General features: G+C 37.2%; 1 protein-coding gene across 6 annotated transcripts in view; it reads right to left on the bottom strand.

Annotated features, from left to right (window-relative positions):
- Positions 1–22,866, bottom strand: part of DGKB (diacylglycerol kinase beta) — a 378,935-nt gene that overhangs the window by 318,503 nt on the left and 37,566 nt on the right. For 2 of the 6 annotated variants that reach the window (XM_071429113.1, XM_071429108.1), the window contains exon 1: positions 12,780–13,087. The exons of 1 other annotated variant lie outside the window; for it this stretch is intronic. The gene's annotated coding sequence lies outside the window, so the exon portion shown is untranslated. Of the gene's footprint in view, positions 1–12,779; positions 13,089–13,421; positions 13,901–22,866 lie in introns of those variants that run through there. 3 more of the 6 variants (XM_071429109.1, XM_071429111.1, XM_071429112.1) reach the window with 3 other exon arrangements.

A 22,866-nucleotide genomic window follows, 5' to 3' on the forward strand; every position in this document is an offset into this window, starting at 1 on the left:
CATATTTGACTGTGCCTGGTTGTTCATCCAAACTTTTACTTCTGCTTTGCTCTGGCAGTCAATCTGTTATCCTCCCTCACAACCATCCTTGGCAGTAGCACTTCGGGTGTCTAAAGAGGCAATCCTCAGAGTGCAATGTACACAAATAATACAGTCCATTCCTTCATTTGAAAAGCAAAAACTCATTCAACTCTAAGCATCTTTGCCTAGGAGCTGCTCACTTTTACACACTGCTAAATTTTAGCCACAGCACTCAGAAAACAAGAAAGGAGAATGACTCTTCACATATCACTAATTGTTGTAATCATCCCAAGTAGAAAAGTAAATATTTTGTTATGGAAATACAGCCAATCCACACTGAAAGAAAATGTAAATCAAGTGTGACAGTGTCTTATGAGACAATTTGGGCAGTGACTGTCCACTGGTAAAAGGATACCAGCAAACTCACTATCCCCTAAATCCAGTCTGTACTAACCAAAGTAGATGTAGAAATTTAAAAATGACACAATTAAGTCAAACAGAGGAAAGTATTCTCCAATTTTACTGGAATTCCATTTCAGAAGAGTGGGGGAGGGGGGAAGCTCCCACCTACTCTGCAAGGCAATAATTATTCAGGAAAAAAATATTGTAATGCTTTCTTTTTTTCCCCTTCATGTCCTAAACATGGCAGCTTCCCCCAGTCTTGGGACACACACACTCTCACAGCTAAATAAACTAACTTCATCAAAACCAAAAAACAATGACAGAAACAAAAACAAAAAACCAACACACACATTAAAAAGAAACAAACAAAAAACCCAAAAAAACTCACAAAACAAAAACCACCAAAAAACCACACAAAATAGTTGACATATAGAGTAGAAATTCAGTTTCTCTCAACTGTAGTTGCCTCCTCCATAGTCACCAAATGGTGATAAGGCGCTGCTAGTGAAGTGAGCCCAAGCAGGTCCCACTTTCACAGTTCCTAATCCCCCGAGTGCATTATCAACATCCAGTGGAAAAGAAAAGCAGGAACAGCTCAAGGAGATGGAAATGGAAGAGGCGGCAGCAGAGATGTAAAAACCAGGGCTGCAGGGGCAGTCAGAGGATGTAAGATGGACCATAACACAGACATAGCTACAACTTTCTTCAGCTGCTCTTCTGGTGGTCTGTTTGAGGAAATGTCACAAGTATTTCTTACAAAATATTATAAAAAAGAATGAACAATAAGGGAAGTTGAATAAGCTCAACTCTGAGCTGAGCTCATCTGATGCACATTTCACTGACTATGATTCTATGGTGTAGGAAAAGGCTTACACATAGAAACTGAGATTTTTACTTTGAAGACCTAGTTCTATGTATGACTGAATATGGATTTTAATGCAGCATGAGAACTATATAATTGTTACTAAAGAATTCTCTAGAATATTATATTCTCTAGAATATAGCATCTATATAACAGAAAAATAACTATCATATAATGCACAGCTAATTAGCAATGTAGAACAGTATACAGAAACAACAGTGGTCTAGGACAGAGGGCTACATCTGAAACTGATAACTGAAATTTTAGTTCTCTAAGAATTAATGCATATATTTCACAAATTTCTAGAAAACAGAATTGTAAGCAGTTTCAATATAGCAAGGTCAGACAAACAGAAGAATAATTTAAAAGTTCTAGCCCCAGAGGCAGGTAATCTAACTCCCTCAAAGTATGAGCTTGATAGAAGCTATCTGCATATGTCTTCAATGCATCTGCTGCAAGGGAAATGACACAAATACAGCTTAGAGAAACACACAGAAAATAAACTCACAACACCAGAGGTCACACCTCAATAGTAAGAATTATGGTGCACTGATTTTAAACCATACATCATTTTTTCATCAAAACTTCAAAAGTTTTTAATCAAAACTTGATCATATCTCAGTATAATTTAGAATAAGTAAACTTTAAAAGAAGTAAGAACAGGCATCTAACAGCATCAGCCTTCCTCATTTACCATTGCCTTGCTTTATCATAGTTATCCTCTTAAGTTCAGATTCACAGACTAATACAGTCATCTGAGAGCATTCAGTATTCATTAATTTTACTAGTCCAGAAACTTTTCAATAGTTTTCACTAAAGACATATGTTCCTGAGCTAAAATTGCCTTGATTTCTTTGCAATGTAAATTATTTTACTGTACACCTAACAAGGGGCACAGGTCTATCTCATTAGTTCAGACTATGAAATACCAGACAATATTTCTCTTAGATTTATATAACATGTCACAGAACAGTAACTTTTACTAAAAGGATTAAAAAATGATGTCATTCCAAGCTACATACTTTATAAGTATTATTATTTACAAGCATTATAAATAATGATGAGTAGTTCATACAGAATATTTTGTGTGAAATATATTGTTTTCAATTAAGTGTGATCATCAAATTCACAGAAGTACAATCCTTGGAAACAGCCTCCCAGTGGGAATAGTCACACTTAAAAATTAAGATGTAATGTTGTTTACACCTTCTTTGGTATTTAAAATATGAGACCTTAAAAAATTATGACAGTAACAGCTTTGCTTAAATATCTTCACAGATGAGCACAGAAAGCAGACAGACTCAGTATTAGATTTTATCCTAAACTAAAATTATCTGAGAATTTGGTCCTCTCTTCTTGTAACATTATTTTTTTAATGACCTAGTCTTGTATTATAAATCTTAGGTTATGTTTTAGACTCCACAGAGACATTCTGTGGCTTCTGATAAGGGTGTGCAAAACTGAGGCTCAGTGAACCCAATCTGCATGAGGCATCTAATGTCATGTTTCCTCAGGCTGTAAATGACCAGGCACAATGGTCCACGTGACCAATACCAACTCCACGTTCCCACTGCTATATAAAAAGAGGATGACCATGGTGATGTTGATTTTTGTAAAAATAATCACAGAACTATTGCAATATAATGCCAAATATTTAGTAGTAATGCATACGCACGTAGCCCCAGTTACAGAGCTGATTTCTGTTGGGCATATGAGGGAAATAAAAACATTTTTCTTGTACTGGACTTCATTCAGATCTAATGTGACCCCAGCCAGGGTTAATCACTTGGGTCAGAACTGTTTCTCCAGCTACCACATCAAAGTGCAATTCCTGTAAGTAACTAAACTGTCAGATGGATTCTGACAGCTACAAATTTAATCATGTTCACAACTGCAATGAATATTTGCTGCCATATTCAGCATGTAGTCAATAGAAATTTATATAGAAGGCATGCATACTTATATAAACAAACCCATGTTCTAAATTAACAAAGTCCAAATATTTATGGACTAGGCAGCAGAATATTTTGTAGTATGTTAAGATTAGAAGATTGGAAAACACAGAAAAACAAAAAAAAAAAACTAAACCTTCAAAAATATTTTAAAAATATTTTTGTTTTTAAAAATTCTTTAAATGAGTAAATTTATGGAAGGGGTGTTACACATTATATTGCTGCATAGGGTATCTTCTAAAAAATTTTAAGTTCACCACATATTATTCATAAAGAAACACAGCCCTTTTCCAATGGATTTATTCTAGTTGTTTATTATATCCATACCAATAAAATATTTAACACAGGCACCAAAATGTTTTTAAGGACAGGTACAGGAAAAGATTTAGAGAGTTGAGACAGAATTTAGGTATGATGTAGGTACTAAATCCTCTAATAGCTTGATTGTCCTTTTGTTTGCTAATGCTATCCTTCCCTTCCCACTGGAATAGATTTATATACCTCAGCATTGATAAATCTAAAGTAATAGACATTAAAAAAATCGTAGCAACACACTTAAAGTGATGAGCAGTGAGCTCATCACTGATGAGTTACCACTCAGAAACATAATAAAAAATTTGAACTATAATCAGAAAAGATCTTGACAGCATTCAAAAATAAAAGTATTCTGAAAAAAATCAGAATAAAACAATGTATTTCGTTGTGTAGATCCCTGGTATACTTGCATTCTCAATAATATGCAGAGCTTTTTTGGATTTGCAAATTGATTACAGCAGAACTGGAAAAAGAGAACAAAAAAGATGGAACATAAAAAATAAGAGCACACTAGAATTCTTCCATCTTCAAAATGAAACAGGCCTATCTCAGATAGCTGTAAAATAATAAATGCGTAGAGAGTGTTGGAACCTGAAGGAACACTCTGGATATCCTCAGCCTATTCTTCTATTCTTTTCTTGATAATCACTGGGGACATCATACTAGTCCAGACAGCCTTTCATCCAGTAAAGCTATCCTTATGCTTTTAAGAAGGATGAAGAACGATCCCTTTCACCTGCCCCACTAATAGTACCTTGATAAGGATATATATAAACCACAGTGAACTTTCAGTACTGAAAGTGTGCTGAAAAAAACCAACAAAAACCCCAAGCACATAACCACCCCACCCAAACAAACTAACAAACAAAACCAGACAAACTGATGAAGAGAAATTCTTTTTCTCTGGAAAAAATAACTAAATGCTACAATGTTTACCACACTATGTAATGTGGGTGTTCACTTGCCACATACACAACACATACCTCCCACAAAAACAGAGAAACGGCATACAAAGTATTTTACTGGCAACATATACTTTTCAAAAAATATCTAAATAATAACCAATGAAAACATCCCTTTTAGTTGTAATTGTGCTCACCATCATTTATAGAATCCAACTTCAACTATACTGAGGAATGTAATCTGCATTATCAACTCTTCAGAAGAATCCATCTACAAAACACAAGATTCTTCTCCATGATAAGCTTAATGATCATATGTAAGGTCTTCATGATGCTATTTACAACCATTTTATTAAGGTGTTTAATAGTACTATAAGTCTTTTAAAGTATTAAGTTAGAATGGTTATGCAGTCATGAACTACTCTTCCCTCCTCTTCTTCGATTCTCTTAAGCTATTTTAAAAAAATATTCAGTGGAGCATGTGTTAAATCTGAAGAATCAATGACAACATTGTTGAAGACAAGGTAAGACTCAGTATTATCTTCTTTTCTTCAACACCCACAGGTTGAAAATCATTACCACAGCTGTTCTGCCTTCAGCTGCTTGATTTTTTAACAGTTTAAAATCTCTCCAAACTTTGTGCTTTGCACAAGGAGCTTTCCTTTAAACAGCCACACTATTTCTTGTAAATTCCTAAAACATTTAAATGGCTGTAGAAGACACTGGTTTAAGGTGTTTGAGACATTCAGGTTATATAAAGAAAGTAAACACACAGGTTAAATGCATCTCTGTGCACTGTCCACATGTCCCTCAAACACAGAGATGGATGAAAATAAATTTTGATATTAACATGCAATAATTATCTACACATGTGATTCATGTTCATTTGTTATTATGAAGCATAGTTATGAACATACATGTTGATATGAAAAGCACAAGGCTCAGAAACAAGATCTCATACTGGAATATGGGCATTAAGTTCCCTGAAGAGGAACAGCATTTCATTCCTTCATGGGTTAATAATTTGCTTTCAGCTTAAAAGAGATGGCACCTGCTCTGTCAAATACATATTTGCATTTCCAAAGAATGAGAGCAGCAAACAAGACCAGGGGAGGAGTAATGAAACTTTTCCTGAATAAATTTAAAAACTCTATATGGGGAAGGGATGAAGCATTTGAATCTGAATGAAAACTGCAAAACGGGACAAGAAATATGTACAAGAACTGGAAAACCTTTCCTGCTTGAGAGGCTCTCCAGTGAAAACTGGCCAAGAATGTAAATAATGTAAGACAAACTGGAGCTTGACCGAATAGCAAATCCAAAGAGTTGTAACTTGTCAGGATACACAGATTTTGATCTGATTTTAGTACAAATAAACAAAGCTGGAATGTCTAAATTCTACGACTGCTGTCATTAAGTCCACGTTCCACAGTAGTTTATTTTTGGATTTAGAAAATAATGCTTTTATTTCATTTTACTTTGAGATGGTAGATGAATTATGGATGAATTACAGACGCTCCCAAGGTTTCCAGATGATGAAAGCATTCTTCCACCCCCATAGGAGTCATTATCCTTTTAGTCAGGGTCCTGGACTGATCATGTAGAACTCACTGTCTCCATATATTATCACATTAGGGTACTGAAAGGGTCATCTCTTCCTTTAGATGGACAGCACTTTGAGTCACTAATGTAAGATCCAAAATGAAAAAGCTTCATGGAGTGACCACAGTTATCAGGCATGTGCCCTGAACTGAGATAAGGTCAGAGGGAATAAGGCCTAAACCCTTTAGGAGTGCTCTTAAAAGTATACAATCTTTTCTATAGCTCACATATTCTTATTAGCGTCCTTTGCAGTTACCTGCCTGTTAAACTCCACTGAAATATGACTGAATATGTTCCTGTTAGGCAGAAGACTGTAAGATTCTACAAATTCTTCTGTCATTGACAGACGACCTACCCAACTTCATCAGCTCATCAGACCAAAATAAGAACACACAAAAATTTTTAGAAGAGACTTGAACAAGTTCTTGTTCACTAAATAGGCAACTAGATATAAGTACTGGAGCTTCATCAAGACTCTGTCTCAACACCAACAGAGATATGTAAAAATCACCACCCTGGTGTACTGTGCAATACAGGGTAGAAAAATATATTCAACACTCATACAAGCTGGTTTTGTAGTTTCTGGGTGAATATTTATAGGAAAAAGTCTGAGACAGAACATAAAGCTTTCTTACGAGTAACTATTTTGAATTTACAAAAGCAAAACATTTCATAACTGAACATGATATTTTACAATATGAGGAAAAGAAAATAACCACTTGACATTTTAAATTTAAAGAGGAAGTAAAAGAACACTCTTATCAGAGTACTATACTGTTTTTAATAACATCTAATATTCAAAGCTGGGAGTTTTCCCAGGATTCCTCCAGTCATAGTCATTCTACTTCTAATAAATAAGTTGTGCCAACAGCACTAAGCCTAACAAAGGGCAGTGCAAATTTTTATATCTCTGTTATAAGAGATCATCTATTGCTTAGAAGGTTGGAATTCTTTGACATAGAAGTTGTCAGGCAGTTTAAACACAAACATCTTCATTGATGCTTTTAAAGTAAAAACAGACAAAATGACCCACTGTACTTCCCAAGCAGAAGAAGCTGCAGTACTACACAATTTTAAATTTACAATAGCATATGAAGACAAACCTTTTCACAGATCCAGTAGTTTTTCAATGTGTATGACATGTAGAACAAAGTAAACCGAAATGCATAAGGCTTCAGATTTTCAAAGTAAATCCAGAATTTCTAGAGAGGTCTGTAATTTTATTTTTCACTAAAAAGCATTGCTGGAATATTGTGTATCAACAATGAATTAAGACAGACTTTTTGGTTAAAACATGCTATTGTTACGGTTTTGGGACATGAAGAAAAATAGAAATGCTCCAGACTACTTGTTTATTTAGATATGTTTAAAAATAGGTCCTTTGATATTTAAGTTCTGGTACATGGCCCATTCTAATGAACTACTGTTTTAAGGCTATTTTACTTTTTTGTTTGTATTCAGTAATGCATGGAGAAGACTTGACACTTTCTTAGGAGTTCAATTCTTCCTTACCTTCCTTGCTGAGAAAATATCCAAGGGTATAATTTATCTCACACAAAGACGGATGTCTCAAAATTGTATTTTAAACTGTGAACAAGTCACACCAGCCAGGCACCCTTTATAATGAATTGAGAGACCTGGATACATTCAGAATGTGCTTCAACTGACCTATAAAGGATGCTCATCTTAAAATTAAAATTTCCCCCAGCAGGTGCTTTTGACTTTCCATTAGTAATAATAGGAGAGACAGAAGGTAGCCAGATGGTATTCAGATATTGAACAGAAGATAGAATAGACACACTAATATATATTTTTAATATTTTAAACACTTTATTTCTAAATTATGACCAAGCTATCAAAATCTAAAGAAATAGGCAAAGTAGAGCTATTGAGTAAAATATTCTAGGGGTCTACAAAAGCAGCATTGTGGTTATAGAAAGGAGATTAAATCAATTTCACATATCTAAACCTAAACCTTTTCAAGGAATTTTAAATTTTAGAAAAAGGTTTTCATTGATGACTAAGTAGAAAAAAAAATTGAAAAAATAAAAAAAAAGGTAAGAAATATATTTCCTTTTGCTTGCTTAATTCATTCCTGCTTGTAACCACAAATCTTTCAGTTTTCATCTACTTCAGTATAAATTGTTTTGGCTATAAATGTTATCTCTTTTTTTATTATTATTCTCATTTTTCTTTCTTCCCTACTTAAAACCTATTTCTGGCATAACATTATCTCCCAGTCACTTGATTAATTCATAAATTCATCCAGGAAGCAGGAGAAAATCCACAATTAAAGAGACAAAACCAGCAACAGACCCTTGAGTCTAGGGACACACTGGTTCATACTCTTATGTCTAGGCCATAGCCTCTAGATTTAGAAAAAACCACTTTTTTTCCTTTCAGAAGACAAGACAGCAAAATTTGCCAATTTCACACTACCTAAGATTTCCTCCTAGGCTGATTCAGCTGCCTTACTATTTGCCATTCCTCTAATTCACTTCAATTTAGCTTCTCAATTCTCTAAGACCACAAACATACAAATATGTCACTGCATGGAAAAGCCACATGCACTTCAAGAGCATCCAGGATTGATTTCAGGTCATTTCCAAACTCAAACCGTATAAATCAGAAGTGTCCGCCTGGGGAAAATTTAGACCAAAGGGAATGAATTTGACTCATTGCTTTTACTTTACACAATATGCTCTAAGGACAAAAGAGAAAAGAAATTTCTATTAACTGTGTGAGTTTTCCCCATTGCCCAACTAAACCAACACCACATGGGAATGCTTCATAACAACCACAAGGCAACCCAAAAGGCAAGCAAAGCAGCATATCACAGCAGAAAGCTCACAGATTTGGATGCACCAACATAAACTTTTGTGAAAATTCTCATCACATCTCTTTAGATTGCTACTACTGCTAGGAATAGAAAGTGAGCTTCTTATTACAGCTACTGAGCACTAGACATCTCATTGAATGTCTAATGAAAAAAAAAAACCATAACAATTTCAAACCAAGTAATCAAAATGTGGCTGAAAATCAACCTAAGGTAACTAAGTAATTCATGGCATTTGTACAACTAAATATTTCACCCACCATTAGAAAAGTCATTCCTAAAATCCTTAACAAAGAAGAAAGAAGTATCTAGAGTTCATTTTAGTCATGATTTACTACAGTAAACAACAAACATCTAAAAATAAAAAGGTAATCGGTCCCCAGAATTGGAAGTCTAATTAGCAACACTGAACTGACAAACATGTCTACAACTCTGCTTCTCTTTGTTTTATTTACTTTTTAAAAAACTGTTTAGGGCAAAACAATAGTGCCAGAGTTGTACACTTACATTCCAAACATGTATTAAGGGAGAGGACAAGAAATAATTTAACAGCCTCCAAATACTTACATTTGTTAAGCTTTTAAACTTGTGGCAAACTAACTATATCCCTTCAGGGCTATACTGCTGCAAACATTATTCAGAGAAGTCTTATTTTCTTCAGAAACAATTAAAAAAGAAAATGTGTTCTACATTGCATAAAGCTGTTTTACTGGGTGTTTGGGGACAGCTACTCGTCTCAATTCCAACTAAATAAATATTTATTTCCCAATTTCCAGAATTAGCCTAAATACTTTACCTGCATCAGATCATTTTTATCCATAGTAAGAGCATTATTAGTGTACTGAAAACTAGGTCAGGTTGACAAAATCAAGATATCAGTTTCAAAGCCCAAATCTTTAACTTTTTTTCACTCTTTTAGGCAAGGTATTAAAAATAACTACAAACATCAAACTCTTCTCAGTGGGACCCAGCATGTCACTTCTTCAGCTTTCCAGTACTGTGAATTTGCTGGTTTAGCTATAAAAGAAGTCTCTGAAGAGAAAATTATTAATGAAGTACTGTTATGAAAAACTGAAATTACGGACAAGTAATTGTCTTAAGTCTTCTATTACTGTTACTAATTATTCTGTAAGTGCTACAGGAAACAAAAAACTGACTGAAGAATCTCACAACTGAAGGTCAAGAGGGTCTTTACATGGAATTCTTTTCATAAAATGTTTGTTTCTAACCTTTTATACCAACTTCTATTGATTAACCTGGCTGTGGCATGCTATAATTCCTTCAGAGTAACTAACACCTGGAACCTAATCTACACAAGTGTAAAAGAAATTGGGAATTACATCCAGAGCAAGGTGTAGTCCATATTCTTGATATCTTTTTCACTTTAGACAGTAATGCAAAGCTCAGGTGGGAATTCCTGAAGCAGGCTGCAAACTTTACTTGAAAGGAACGAGCTGTAGGGAGCTTTGAGGAGGCCAGCATCCTTTTCTTCCACAGCATTGCACAGTATTGATGTCTCTCAGATTTGACTGGGAGGACTTTATCATAACTTAAAAATAAACATAAACAACTTTCACAAGTAGCTTCTCCTTTCCACAGGTAGAATTCTGGCTGAAATCCTCTCGATCCAGCACACCAAACCACAGAACAAGACCAATTGTTTCTGTAACTCACTCCTAATTGTCACCACTCTTCCATAATTCCACATACAGATGAAAATGTTTCATCATCCACATCTCATCGAGGCCTTAAAAAGACTTGTTAAAATGGTATGCAGAAGGCTTATGTTCTAATAAAGGTCCTAACAATTCAAAGAGAATGAAACATCATGTATTATCTATACTCAAGGAGCATCTGCACAATGCTCTTAGTCACACAGTTTAGTTTTAGTTAGTCCTATGAGGAGCAGGGAGGTGGAATCAATGATCTTTATAGATCACTTAAAACTTGAGATATTCCATGATTCTATGCTATATGCTGTTAGCTTTTACTACACTAAATATAATGCATGACTTCAAGCTATTATCATTCATTCTCTATGTGCCACTCACAAGAACTCAGTGCTGCTGACATGCACACACAAAACACAAGAAGCCCACTCCATCTCTCCAGCCAGGTGACTGAAGTTTTCCAGTATTAACCTATTACTACCTTTATTCCCAAATGTGCTATTTACACTCTGCTTTATCAAAACGCTGGTCTAACAGGTTTCCTACAACTCTCTTATCATTCTCTTCATTCCTGTTCCAGTGATCTCATTCCACAGGCAAAAGGTACCTAGGTCCATCCTATAGTGACACCTGAATGACAGTTCCAGAGCAGAAACAGTGCAGAACCTTCTTATAAGTAAAAACCTAATATCTAGTGCTCTTTGAAACAATTAACTTTATTACTTTCGTACTGCATGAAGTCTTAAAAAATATCTGTTCATTCATACATTGCTACTAAATATTGTTCAAGACACCTATAGGTGTTTAGAAAAGATGATTTCAGCTGTCATGTAACCATTCATATATACTTCTTCCTTAAAATGTATAAGAAGTGAGGTTTTTCCTAAACCTGCCTAAGAACAGCAACATCTGATATTCGCAGGCCTGTAAATTAGATTAACAATTGTACCCAAATATTTCAAATTCACAGTGTAAAACATATCACTCCACAAACATTTCAGACTGTTGGACTGTTCCAGTCTTCCCTGCCATGTTCAACAACAAAGTCCTTCTACCTTGACAAACGAACAAGAGACAAGAGAAGCCCCTGGAGGAAAGTGCTGCTTTGTGATGCCCCATGTTTCTTGATGCTTGTTTTCCTTCTGTACTAGATAGACATTTCAGGCTCTGAGTAATACTGGATTACCACTTTGGGGAGATGCAAGGGACTTATGTCCTGTCATGTTATCCATAAAGCATAGCACAAGTCCAGTCATTTGGGAATGCATATTAGGTTCTTGCTATGGATTTTTTCCTGGACGCATAATGACTTTCTAAATATGTGCATCATACCATTCAAGTGCAAAGAAAAACTATTACCTTGCTACATTAGGTCATTTAACCTAAATGGGAGTAGGAAACGTTGAGCCAGCTTTTATAAAAACTTAAAAGACTGTGTCTCCTGATACAATTACTGGTTTTCCCCATCCTGTTGCATCACCTTTTTTATTTTATGATAGGGTTTTGTAAGTTTTCCTTTTTTTTCTCTAACCTTATATCAACCAGACAAAACTGCTTTTGAAAATTAATAAAGTTCTACCCAAATTTGCGGAAAAACAGTCAAACAATGAAGAACTGAAGACCCTACAATCTCTTGTTTACCAGAAAAACAATACCTACGATACAGTAATCTGATGAGAAAACCTTTAATCCATCTCCAAAACAGGACACTCACAATGAAAAATGTAATTACATTCACCTCTGATAAATAAAACTGTTCTTGAAAAAGAATCAGAACAACACTGGGCCACAAAACAAACAAACAAAAAACACCAAAACAAAACAAACCCAAAACACAACAACGAGCTCGTAACATCAACACGTAAAGTTTAAGAAGAGCAACCTTTAAAGCCTAAGTTTGTATCTGCATCTTTTGTTTCCTGCCCTCGCTGTGTTCGCATCTACCCTGGATGCCTCAGCACTTCACCGCTGTGAACCCGGCAATCAGGGGCAGCATCAGGACACTGACTGAGGTTGAGCAAAGTGATATAGGTCGACGAGGCAAATTGGCTGTAACTAGAAACCAAAGCGACGCGTCGTGACAAATTCAACACCCCGCGGTAAGCTACAACTTTCACCTTAGCCCCTTCACTACGCCCAGACACCCAGCCGCGCATCGCGGCCCCCCCAGTTCCGCGGCTCCCACCGCTCCGGCCGCCCAGCGACTCGCGAACTTACTGCAGTGCGATGCGGGCGGAGGGAACGCTCGGCCCCGGGATGCGAGAGAGCCCGGCGCCCTGGGCAGCCGCGGGACCGGCCATCCAGCCGGGCCACCGCCAGCGACGGCGGCGACACCGCCGCCCTCAGCCCCCCGCCCCGCCTCGCCGCCGGCTGCCGCAGCCCAGCGCGCCCGGCCCGGCCCCGCGGGGTCACGGCCGCCCTCGGCCCCGCTTCTCGCCGCTCTCCGCGGCACAGCGCGGAGCCGGCAGCCGCCCTCCTCTCGGGAACGGGCAGGCGCCTCCGGGCGGCGCGGTTTTAAGCGGCGGTGCGCCAGCACATCTCCCACCCCCTTCCCGGCCGGGCGGCAGGGGGAGGGGAGAAGCGACACACACACACACACTCACACACACATACATACACACACACATACAAACACACACACACACACAGACGCCCCTCCGCAGCCCCTCCCGCCCCCGCGCAGCTGCCCGTACCTGTTGTCCAGCGCCCGCATCCCCCGGGCGCCGCCCGCCGACTCCGCGCCCGCTCCGCGCTGGAGCAGCGGTGCGGCAAGACCCGCGCAGCGCTCCGCAAAGCCCCGCTCCCCTTTCTCCACCCGCTGCCCCGCGCCGAGAGGCGCTAAGCCCGTGCAACACTTACCCAAAGTTTACGGGCTCTCCCCGCCGATGGCGACCGCCCAGGGCTGCCGGTCGCCCTCCCCGCTGCGAGCTGGCGGGGCTGTGGCAGCGGGCACGGAGGGCCGAGCGCGGCCCGCCCCTCTCCTACCTGCCCGGCCGGAGCTGCCGCGGGGCGCCGGGAAAAGGCGGCGGCCGTGGAGCGGCTCCCACGCAGGTGCGCGGGCACTGCGCCGCCGGAGCCCGCGGCTCAAGGAGCTGGGAGAGACTGCGCCCTCCCTGCCACGGCACCGTCCGGTCCTCGGCAGCCGCCGTGCCCCGGCAAGGCCGGCCCAGTGCCCGGCCCGGCAGCCGCCTCAGCAGCAGCCCCTGTGCCCGGCTCGCCAGTCTCCGTACGGCCGAGGGACCTTCGCTTAGCCCGCTCCGCGGAACGCTGCCCTGGGCCCCTGCTTTCCTCCAGCACCTGTTTCGGAACCTCTCTGAGGGTAGCAACAACCCAGCTAGGGCCTGTAAGAATTTGCAGATTTAGTCAGAAAGAAAAAAAAAAAAAGAGGGACCAGAATACCAACAGCATGGAAATTAATGTCTTTGTGCCAGTGCCTACCATTTAGCAAGACAAAACTAGGGAGCTGATCAAACTTTCACTGACAGGTTCCCAGTGTGTTTAATGAGAGATTTCTATGCACTACCAACTTCCATCTTCACCAAGTCTTTAGTGATCAGATAAGCCTCAGAACTTAAGCTGGGAACCTGATTCTATGTTTAATTATAATGACATTAATTTCTATTTATATTCACTTTGATGATCTTTGGCACTAAAAGACTAGCTTTGAAAAATGTTTTAGGCAATGTAGATGAAATTTAGTATATTGCTAATAATTTTATATAATAAATCCATTGAAGTTTGAAAATAAAAAATATTTACCAGCATTTTTTGGTTTCTTTTGTACATGTATCCATTCTTCCTTTCCAAAATGTGCATTTAAAGAGTTTAATTTTCATAAGACACAAGTGCTAGAAATTATTGGAATCCTCTTTATTTTAGGAACCATGCAAAACCATGCCAGCCTGATTTTGTTTATAGAGAGGTTTCCTAAAGAATTCCTTAATTCACCTAGTACACTGAACATGGTTTCCTCAGCATAAATGGTACCTGCTCTCTATAAATTAGCTTCTCCAAACCACCATTAAAGATATTTAAGTGTTTTGAATTAGCATATTTCCAAAACTCATTGACACTCCAACTTTTTGTTTAACAAAAGAGTTCAAAAATTTAGATGAGCTTCCTATGTATAAGTAAAATGTAACTTTATGTTATATAATGCCATAAGTACATATTTATACCATATACTCAGTGATACAAAGGCATAACTAAAATTTCATTTTGATGTAGTTTTGATTGTCTTAAATGAACTCTGATTGTATTCTAAATAATCCATTTAATTCTCTTCATGTTCTCACAAAACCAAAAGAAACAACAACTTTTCTGTAACTTTGGAAAAATATGTTCTCAAATGCATAGCATCATACCTATTAGCCTTTAAATTGACATCCAGTGGACAACCTTATAAATATCTTTCCAAATGCCAGCTTCACAATTGCACATGCCAAGTACTTGCCTTTAGTTCCCCCTATCTAATCTATTGCTTTCCCTTTAAAACACTGATTAGGAGAGATTATTTTTCTCCCAGGGGAGGAATTCAGTCCCAGTATATTTGAGCCTCAAGTTACTAAATATGGATCAAAACACTGAAATACAGTGAGTATTTACTTAATTGTAATAAATCATTCCAGTACAACACAAAATTTTTATAGGTCTTGCAATAAAATGTTACATCTCATGGTAGGGGGCAGAGGGCAGCTTTTGAATCATGATATTGCCTTAAAAATTGCTTTGAAGCACTCTCAGTTACACATGGTCATATAAAAAATAAAAATTGCTGCAAAAAATGTGATCCTAATTAAAAATACATTTTCTTATATTGTGCAGAATTTCCATATATTCACTTAACTTAGGCCTTTACTGTTCTCTTCTGCTGTGTATTAAAACAGAGTCCAACTTCAGTTCCTATTGAAATGGCAAAGGTCCCACAAGTTCATTTGCAGTTTGGAATGACAACTCCATTGACCCTTGTAGCTTTAAAACTCCAAAGAAAAATTTGGAGGTCTTATGACACAGGAAGAAAACTTAACTCCTTCATTCAACATTTCATTTGCCCTAGGAAAGCAACAACCTTCACACAGGTGCAAGCCAACTCAGTACAGCTGAGCTGTGAAAGATCAATGAAAGATGTCAAACTGAAGGACTCTAACATTAAGATTCATTTTTCCACTGGAAAATATTTAGGAGATTGCTATCCACATGCCTATTTTTAGAAGCATTGCTGTATTATGTGCTGTTTTGAGAACAGGTAGAGGATGGGGATAGATGGGTTATGGTTTGTGGCTAAGGGCTTCCTCAGCACAGAGCTCAGTGGCAGCCTTTGTGCATAGCACATTTGCATAGGCATCTTTGTTCTGGTTTCAATATAGAGTTCCATCCTCCTGTTCCAGAAGCAGGATGCTGCCCAAACTGTATATGCTCCTGTCCTCCCCTCCTTTAATCAAGCTCCTACCATAAGCAGATTAAAATATGTCAAGAGTTTGTCTGTTAACAGCTCACTCCCTCACAGCAAAGAAAATAACAGATGTCTAGAAGCCACAGCCAGAATTTTAAATATTAAATTTATTATACTATATACAAAGATCTGTGTTTGGATATTTAAATGAATTTTGTTGCTAAGCGTGACTTTAAGTTGCTCATTTAATAAAACTATGATGAACTTGGAGCCCTACATTTTTATATGATTCATGAAAGAATAAAGCACCTAACTTGAGAATCCTAACAGAAAAATTATTTTCAGCTTCCAATATGTTTTATTTGTTTTTCATATATTGCAAAAGTCATCTGCAGTTATAGTATGTTAGTAGTTTTGAAATAAATAGGGTTCACACTTATAAATCTGACTTCAGTAGTGGCATTACTCTACATCACAGGTGCAAACTAATGAAAAGTAGTCTGACTCCATGTCAGCTAAGGTAACAGCAAGCTATATATAAAGAAAGTATTTTTCACAATATATGGTTTTAAGAAACAACTGTAGTTCACCAAATTTGTTAAAGAAAAAATTAACCTTATCAAAATTTGATTCATCTACCTTAGAACATTTTTACACTATATGAAGGGTTTTGTGGAGAAAATGGAATTAAGTGAAAAAAAGAAACAACTTTCTTCACAGTAATTCTATACTTCATGTGTTTTCATCAGAAAATGTCAGTATGGAGTAGACTACATTACTCCCTCCCAGAAACAGCAAATTTACAAGCAATGAGTAATAGGGATCCAAAGGAATCAAACCATTTCATCAGAAACAAGACCTTTTATAGATTATGCTGATATCACTTACATTAGTTATTGTAGTGATAATGATATACCATAGAATAGTATATATAGTCCACTTGACCCATATACTTATTTACACAGCAATATACCTATACCAATTGACGCAGTTGGGATGGGAAAAATTCTTGTGAAATACTCAAAATACCCAGAGGCATTTGTAGGTCTACTATGACTCATATTACTGATATTCTACATGTGTATATATATTCACATATATGTGTGTGTGTGTGTATAAAAGCTAGGGTAGCTGAAAGAAAATAAGCCACAGAACATACATTTGTACTTGAGAAAATCAAGGACTGTTGAGAAACTAGAGGAAATGTCATTAATCTGCTGAACTATTTTTCTGGGCTTGTTATCTAGTATACCAGATACTCTAACAGAACCTTTAGCTATTCTTTCATTAATGTAATTATGATTTAAGACTGAAAGCATCTAAATTCAGACCTGGTGAATTAACACTGGCACACAAGATTGTTTGCTTGATCCAAGTGCTACAGATCAGTCTTACTTCTGCCCTGGGAGAATCCTAGGCTGACTCCTCTTGGAATACATTCTGAGTCATATGAAGGACAGCAGGATGTGTGGGAGCAATCTACATGAATTTACTAAGGGTATATCTAGCCTGATCAATTTGACTGTCCTCTGTGATGAACTGACTGAATATATGGATGAGAGAAAAATGGAAGTACCAGTGGATGGTACTTATCTTGGCTTTTGCAAGGTTTTCTATGCTTATTCTCACAACAGTCTCCTGTCCAAGTTGGGACATAACAGACTGGATTGGTGGAAACTAGATACATGTGCAACTGGTCGGATGGCTGGGCTCAGAGGATATTGGTTAATGGGCTGTACTCTATCTAAATTCTAATAGGAAGTGTTATGACCTAGGAATATATCTTTATATCTTTAAGGATAAAGGATATGTCCTTACATCTTTATCAGTGACCTGAAGGACACACAGGAGTACTTGTTCTTAAAGTCTGCAGGTGAGAAGACTAACCCCTGCCAAAGGAGGACTGCCATCCAGAGGGACTGAGACATGCTGGAGGAAAGGTCTGACAGAAACCTTGTGAAATGCAAAGCCCTGCACTTGGAAAATAAAAACCCTCAGTGATGAGGCCTAGCTGGAGACCAACTCTTTTGAAAAAGCCCCAAGAGTTTTGTCAGACAGCAAGCTGAGCATGAGCGTTGAGTCCTGGCAGAGAAGAAAGCCAGTGCCATCCTGGGCAGTAACTAGGGGTGTTATTAGCCCCCTCCAACGAGTATTTTATAGATCACACCTTGAACAATGTGTCATGGGATAATTCTGGCTGAAAAGACTTAGGACATCTCTAGTTAGGATGAAATCAGATCAGGCTAAGGGGCTGAATTCAAAAGATGGAGACATCATAACTTCTGTGGGCAATATGATTAGTGCTGGAGCATCCTCATGGTGAAGTTGGTTTTCCATATATCAAGCCTGAACCTCTCATTTCCACTTATGCCCATAACCCCATGTCTTCCCCCCACGCCTAACTATGAAGAGCACATCCCTTCCTTCCTGTTAGATGCCTCATTCATTTAATTCCATGGGCTACTGTTACATCTCCCCAAATCCTTTACAGGCTGGACAACCCTAGTGGTTATACAGATTGACATATAGGTGTAACAATGCTCAAGTTACTAATGGGTTTGTCTGAGCTCTAGTTTCATAATATTATCTCTAGTGCATTAAAGGAAGAAATGACAAGTACAAAAGAAGTAAGGACAAAGGCAGTACAGTAGAGTACCTTTCAGTGAATTTAAACCTTTTTTCCCTCACAACTTACTCTCATCTTTACCTTCCATGTACAGTTGGTTTTTTTTTCCCTCTGTTGTTCCTACTTCAAAGAGGGACCTTGGCCAACCTTAGGTCAGTGGGAGTATTTTCAGAGCTATAATGGAGCAATGGGTTGACAAGCTTCTAAAATCCACATGAAAGATACTGTTTGTTTTAACTGGATGCAGGAATGAGCCCTTAGCCATACTAAATGAGAGATGTTTGCTCAGTCTGACAAGATATTATTTAGTTAAAGATTACTTAAGATGCAGATGTCTAACACCTCACTCATTCTGAAACACTAAAATGTAAAGACTACAGAGCTCTATACAAATATTATAGTACCTAACCAGGCCAGGAGGTAAGGGGCAAAATGTGCTTACTGTCTGCTTCTGGATGTAGCATTAGAAGAGTAATATGCATATTTTTTCACTACATTTAATTCTATATGTATGCAGGATATAAAAAAGAAGCATATGGCTAGTAGACATCAAAAAAGATATATTTATTTATATATCGCAAATATGCATTTAATTTTAAATTATGGTTTTAAGATTAATTACCATATGTATGTTTACTGAACTGTCTTAACTGCGTGAAAAGATAGAACATATCCTTAAACATTTGTTGAATTTTAACACATATGGTAGAATCCCTATTTAACATTCAATGACCAATGTAATTGTTACAGAAAGGCTTTTTGTTATAGTTTAAACTTAGTTCAAGAACAATTGAGGCATAATATAATCTCTGTAATTGTTAAAAGAACTGATGGACAGAATTATTAAACTTAGATGCTTTTAGTTCATTCACAGTAATCATCTAGTGCAGAGGTCATTCCTGTCAGTAAAATACAAAATGAAAGATATTGAGGGACTCCTGAGTGTAGAGTCTTTCTTCCTCTGTTTTATAAATTTCCTCTAGATTTTGCTTTGCTCACGTTGGTTATGTTAAATATCATGCCTGCACATGTGCTTCGCACAGGTGGATTAATGAAAGGCCAACAGTGGGATGTCATGTCTTAAAAGATAAATATGCAGGAGAAATTTGTAACAATCATCTCCCTGCATTATTTCTGATGAGAAAGACAGAAGTTAGCATAGCTACTGTTACCTAGATGAATTGACAGAGGTAACATAGAATGTATGTCTGCCACAGAGGCAGTATAGAACTTTTGTGGATTATAATTAAATAAGTATCAGTACAGACATAGCTGACTAAAGAACTAATGAATCAGTAAGGAAGAGAAAAATAGGTTTAATTCAATCTAGAAAGTTCCATGAAAATGAAAAGCATTTAGTGTAAACCAGAAAAGAAAATGGCAACATTTTCCTGGTAGACGCAGCATAGAGAAAGAGCAGAAAGGAAAAGGAACATATAGCAAACTAATGGTATTACAATTTTCCTCAGCTTGAAAAAGCAGCCTATAAAAATTCAGCATCAGAAAAAGAACAAGAATTATAATAAATTATTTTAAAGTACGGTTGAAATTAAAAAGTACACATATGCCTGTCATTCACAATATTTGAGCATAACTTGTCATAAAACCATCAAGTGAACTAAAAGAATTCAAAATTTGCATTTCTAACTAGTTAGACCTAACTAATTGGCCCTACTTCATCTGCATTTTCATTAAACGTGTTTAGAAGAAAATTTTTTTTGGAAAAACAACAGATAGGAGATATACTATGGAGGTATATTAAGCTAGAGTTACATATCAAACTATATTAGCATGAGTGTACCTAACTGGTGAGAACAATTAACAACAGAATCAACATCAAGACTTAGGGTTTGGGTAATATTATTCTATATATTCAAGAGGTATTATGGCTGAAAATGAGCAGAACTTGAAAGCTGAAATAAATTAGAAATAGTTAAGAAGAATTATCTCTAAAAGGAAATTGGAAAAAAAATAGTAAGAGATGATAGAACTAATTACATTTAATTACTTTAAAAGAAAGGTTTCCCAGAGGGCTGATGGAATGAATGTGGAAGAGTATCTCCAAAAATGGCTTGTATCAGTGAAATTTAAGTAAGGAAAGCAGGAAAGGTGGGCTGAACAGTGAAAAAAATTAAGAGTACTTTTTCTTCAAGCTAGTAACAAGGAAGCCACCAGCAGCTTCAAAAATAAACTTTTGTTGGATTCAAGACAATCAGAAAAAGAAGAGAAAACAATAGTGGCAAGTAGGCTAGTTAGCACCTACTCTACATATAGGCCTTAAATCTCAGGTTCTTGTATAGTTTGTGGTGGAATTTAGGATTTTCCTTTTTCTTCATCTGAGTTTTGTTTTGCTGAAATGTCAGAGATCTATTTAAATCAGTTGAACAACATATTTTATAACAAAGTAATAAAGGATATTTTGTTACATCTAAAATAAAGTAGATCCCTAAAGAATTTTACTTTTATGTACTTGATGCTGCTGCCTTTTCTTACTGATATATTTTAAAGTATTTAAATGTACTATACAAATCAGTGTTACAGATACTTCAAGTAACTTGGTTTTATATATGTTTTGTTAAAAGTTAATAAAATTTCTATTCTCATTACTTTTTTCTATCATTAAAATGCTTGTGTCTTTTAGTATTTTGAACATGTATGTAACAAAAAACTCTGAGAACAGATTCACATATGGCTTCCAGTGAAAATTGTAGAAGTTTATCAATGTGTTTTTGCCTTTGTATTTTGCTAAGTTCTCTTCTAGTTGTACTGTCACAGACATCAACATAGATTATTCTAGATTTACAGCATGTAAATAGGACAAAAACAAGGGAACTGGCTTTTAAGAGCAGCAGGATCCTGTGAGTAAAGCACTCAGTAGTGAGCTTAGGTAATTTTGCTGTCTACTCTGGTTCTGCTATTGGCTCATCATGTATTCAGTCAGAAAGAAAAAAAAAAAACATGTAACTAAATTTCTACTTTCAAAGATATCCACAAATTTCTTATTTTTGTTGGTACTTCATAGATCAATGCCTAGGCCACCAGTAGGCCATTTGCTTTCATATCCCCTTCAGGAGACTAAATATAATACACATTTCAATCATTCCCACTGTAAATACTCAATCAAAGTCTATACAAACCACAGGGAAATTGATTTTTCACTCAGAAATAATGCCAGAAGTCAAAGAGGTAATGTTTCAAAAACTTAGCAGAATCTCAGAATGGCTGAGGTTGGAGGGAGCTTTGGAGGTCATCTGGTTGTACCCTCCTGCCTCAATCAGCGTCACCAAGAGCAGATTGCCCAGGGTTGCCCAGTGGTTAGGTACATGACCCGAGTGGCCTAGTTCAGATTTCTCTTTCTGAAACCTCACAAATCTGCAAATCTTCCTTCACAGGAAGATAATTCATCATCCTAGCTACCTGTGAATGCCAACCAATACAGAAAAGGTGACTCAGACAAAGCACAAGAACGGTACTGTACTGATACTCCTACTGAGGGCCAAGAACTTGATTCCACCTTCTGCTTCTTCTGGATTCCAGGATGCTTTTCCACCTAGGGGGTCTATAAAGCCATGTGATGAACTGAATTTTGATACAATAAAATTTCTTTAAATCAAAGAAGTGACAGAGACATATTCCACCAAGAACAGACTGAATGTTAAAATTCTGTCAGTGTGGAGGAGAGGACTTTGAACCCCTTCAGAAAATGTTTGAAACAGCTTCCTCTGGTTTTGAGGTTGTTGGTTTCTCATTCTCCTGATAAATTTTAAAAAATAAATGATGGTACTTTTAAGATGATGTGAATACCTGTTGGAGATGCCCTGAAATGTCTATTAGATCAATGACTATGCTTTGAATTTGCTTTTGATGCTGGTTCAGCTTTTCCATAAATTACCATGATGTCTCAACCATGAAGACTAGAGCCATTTTTGGATATATGGATATGTGCTACACCAGTTTCTAAGCTTTAAAGAATAAGTGACATATTGAATTTAGCATTAAACAGCAAGATGCAAGAACCACATATGTGGAACTTGATATTAAGTGTTTGCCTAGATAATCTAATCAGTCATTTATACTATTTTACAGCAAGCCTATTACCACTTATATATGTTTTACTTCTCTAGACTGAAATTATCTGGAGCAAGGAGTTTCTCTGATGTGAATATTTATGCAGTGCCAGAACAATGGAGTAGCAAATTTGGTTTGATCTCTAACATAAAATGAGTCCATGGGACTGTCTATATTCACCTGGCTTATATGAACTACAGCCTTATAGCTGTATGGCA

This window comes from Agelaius tricolor, unplaced genomic scaffold, assembly GCF_023055355.1.
Source record: "Agelaius tricolor isolate 1412-34295 unplaced genomic scaffold, bAgeTri1.0.p SCAF_6, whole genome shotgun sequence".
Classification (NCBI taxonomy): Eukaryota; Metazoa; Chordata; class Aves; order Passeriformes; family Icteridae; genus Agelaius; species Agelaius tricolor.